This window comes from Pseudochaenichthys georgianus, chromosome 22 (genome assembly GCF_902827115.2).
Source record: "Pseudochaenichthys georgianus chromosome 22, fPseGeo1.2, whole genome shotgun sequence".
Lineage (NCBI taxonomy): Eukaryota > Metazoa > Chordata > Actinopteri > Perciformes > Channichthyidae > Pseudochaenichthys > Pseudochaenichthys georgianus.
The window spans coordinates 20,322,090-20,326,312 of record NC_047524.1 but is presented as its reverse complement, the minus strand read 5'-3'; positions in this window follow the sequence as shown (position 1 = coordinate 20,326,312).

Here is a 4,223-nt window from a genome sequence, read left to right as displayed (position 1 = left end):
ATGCCTCATACTGCTCATACCCCTCTTTTGCAGCCCTGTTAGAGAAACGCAGATCTTGGGTCCTTAGCTTGAAATAAAAGAAAGAAGAGGAGGCGGAGCTAATGCCTGATCAGAATTCTACTGGAGATAAAGTTTAATTCGGCTGTGATAAAACGCCATCCTGTTTAAATCACGTCAAGGATTATTTCTGAAACAGTATGGCGCTCAAATGATTTTTCTCTTGCAGGTTTATCACAAGGTGAGTTCTTTTTTTATTTCCTGCTTTTTAAACACATGTGCTCATCAGTACAGGTTAGCTCTGAGTGTTAGCAAGGCTTGCTAATGTAAACAAAGACGAGATTACGTCCAAAACACGTCAGGCATTGTTTCTGATAGTAACTTTCTGTGGGTCCGCCGACGTCACAGCGGATGGAAACGTTGTACACCCGGGCTGCAGTCGAATAGTCCAAAGATCAGCTCCTAAGTTCTAACCCTATCGTCTATTCCTTGACCTCTGAGTGAAGCGTCACAGGGTTAAGGGATAGTGGACAGGAGAATTCAAAAGGACTTAGGAGAAGAGACTGCGGTACTTTAGAGAATCCGAATGCACTTTCACTATCCAACGTGTTTATGATGCGCCAGCGGACGTCATGAATGTGCGTCTGCTGCTGTGGGGAAACTATGGAAACCACAGTTTTCTATACAGCGGACTACAACATGGATGTTTAATAAGAACGAGGGACTACTGTGAACTCATCTAGAGACTCTGCACCGTGCTCTGATGCTGCTGCTTTGCTTTATGAACGTGGACAACAGAGAAACATATTCTTCATGACCAAAGTTGGAATTGAAATAAAAAAGGAAAGTGAAACTTCTGCTCGTCACCCTCTCCCTCCGGTCCACATTAATACCAATGATCCCAATACGTATGATTGTATGAACTAAAGATCTTAAAATCAATACAAATGTATTTATTATAAACGTTAGTCCTTAACATTTATCACTGTGTATATCACCATTCAAACATCTTTTTTGAAAAGTTGAACAAACCCCACACAGCTCAGTAAACTCTGTGAAATGTTGACTTTATTTGATAATTTCAGTAAAAACTAACGTTCATATTTCTCTTTTTGATTATAATACTGATGAACGTTCAAAACAAAGCACTTTGGCAACTTACCACCTATGTTTTAAAATGCTTAATAAGCACCGTAACTTTCATGATATCATTTCTCGGTCATAATCGGTTGTTTCCGTGAACGGCCGACTGTTGAGTGACGGCAAATGATGCGGCTGCAAGGCATTGTGGGGCAGCACTTTCTCCTCTCCTTTCGTCAAGGGAGGTCCAGTGGTTCCTAAGCTAAAGGAGGTTATAAAGGAAGTTTGAAACCTCTTTTCCTATCATTCTCATCATTCTAGAGAATTCGAACGGCACTTATCATGGCTGCCACTGAGGGACTTCCGGGTCATTTCACTCCTTTAGGAAGGTTCCTAAGCTAAATGGACTATTCGACTTCAGCCCCGTTTTTAAAAGATTTGGGTACGGACTCTACGGAGGAAAAGAGAGAGGGTTTTATTGTGTGAGTTCCCCGACGCACCGGGGACACATATTTATGTATAAAAGACATCACAAAGTGCATTTTGCATGATAGGTCCCCTTTAAATCAATTATGTTATAACCAAATGATCACTCACTGTTTCAGAGATTTCTCACAAACACTGGGACTCTTCCATTACCATTTCATTACATTCACCTTCAGAGAGTGACACCTTCTGGCAGCACAGAGACATTAGTTTCAGGACAGTGTTAGTGCTCATGCAAATTCCCCCAAGGGACATTTAATAAATATATACATGTTTGCAACAAACATTGGAGGCTATATCATACATTTTATAATAATACAGACTATGTATTAACATGTCACCTGTTGCTGAGCCTGAATGTTTTACTTTGTCATTAATATCCTTATGCAGGGATGGAAGAAGTACTCAGATCTTGTACTTAAGTAAAAGAAGAAATACCACAATGTAGACATACTCTGTACAAGTAAAAGTCCTGTATTCAAAATGTTACTCAAGTAAAAGTACAAATGTATTGGCATCAAAATATACTAAGTACCAAGAGCAGAAGTACTCATAAAAGTACTGTAAAGTAACTAAAGGTACATAATAAAAGCATGTGGAGTAAAAGTATAGAATCAACCTCTGAATTGTAGTGGAGTAGAAGTACAAAGTATCTCAAAATTGTACTTAAGTACAGTACTTGAGTAAATGTACTTAGTTATTTCACACCACTGTCCTTGTGCAATATCAAAACCATAACATCTTTTATGTGCAATCATTTGTTGATTATCTTAATGTGTCTTATTTTATGAACAATATTTCAAAAGATCCCCTTCAGGTCTTTCAACATATACAAAAAACTGTTGTTGGAAAAGGAATGTGAACTGTTAGTGTTGTACTGAAATACATTATATTAGGAGGTCTTAAAAGCGGTTTGTCCTTCCTGGTTACATACAGTAACGTGGGTAGAAAGAAAAAAGAAGCAATTCTCAATATAATATAAAAAGCAGCACCTACACTTCAAGGAAAAGGTAAAAAATAAAATCTCTAAAATAAAACGTTATAGCAGGACAGTATTAATGGATGGGCCGTACCCAGCTCTTGAAAGAACTCAATCAGTCCGTTAGATCATTTATAAATGAAAAAAAAAGTATAAAAATGGATCTTCTCTGAAGTTGATCCCTTTCATTTTCATCTGTCTGCGAATATCTGAACACTTACAAAACAAAGTGTTAAGCTTTTGCACAATGCATTTATCACACTGAACTGTGTTGTGATGTCAAACAAATGCAGTAGGTGCAGAAGGGAGATTTTACTTTTGAATAATAAAATAGTGTAAAACCTATGAATATTTCTAAGCAGAGGGAATTACGGAGAATCAAAATGAATCAAACATATTTTAAATCCATTATAACGTTTGTCAAAACAACCTACTGTTTTTACAATGAAATTCCTAAATTCCCAAGTCAGACATAGAAACAAAATGTCCGACCCCTTAGCGCTTCACTGTTCTCAAACGTGGCCCTTCTAAAAAAGTAATTTAATCTAGACGTGCAATTAATTGTACATTTGTATCTAATGAAGTGGACAGTTTGATTATCACCCTTTTTAAAATCAAGGCTTTATGATACCATGTATTACTGAAACTATTCCACTTCAGTGCAGCCAGAGGAGGGAGACATTGCCCTTTATTTCGCTGTGATCTCTCTACAACAGGGTTGTCAAACTCAATTTCTTCGCGGGCCACATCAGCATTATGGTTGCACTCAAAGGGCCGGTTGTAACTTTAAGACCATATATCAAAATATATAAATATTTAATATATATAAAATAATGTATTATATGACATTATTGCCTCTGCATTGGATTATTATCGGATAAGGTAATAACTTCATAATTAACTACGTCTGAAAGCAGAAGTCTAGGGCAAATCATTGCAGGTCTCTTCACTGAGAATGTTACAAAATGATTTAAAAAATCAGTTCAAACCTCTCATCAGTGGCTTTTCGATGATAGCATTGCAATAATGCTAGCCATGATGGCTAACAGTGGACAGATATCTACAGTGGAGAATGGTGGAGGGATTCATTAAGCAGGGTGGAGGGTATTCAATCAATCAATCAATCAATCAATCAATGTTTATTTATATAGCCCAATATCACAAATGTTACATTTGTCTCAGTGGTCTTCACAGTGTGTACAGAATATCTGTATGACAATACGACACCCTCTGTCCTTAGACCCTCAGAGGAGGGATCCCTCTCCCAGGACGGACAGACGTGAAATAGATGCCGTGTGTAAATTGAAAAGATAATACATTTGCAACATAGGTAGTCCAAATGTTTGGAAATGCATGTGTGTATAATAGGAAGATGAATCCACGAGGATATCCATCCAGGACCGATGATCCAGGACCACAGCCACGACTCGCAATCCAGGGCTCGCGATCCAGGACACAGGACCGCAGGATCATCCATGACTCCGGATCCCGGCGTATTCAGATCCTTAAGTTAAAGTAGTAATACCACATCTAAAAATACTCAATTATTTGTGATTATATTACTATTACAAGTAAAAGCCTTAAGTTTAAAATGTTATTTAAGTGAAAGTACAATAGTTATATCAGGACAATGTACTCGAGCATCAAAAGTAAAAGTACTAATTATACCGAATGGCTTTTT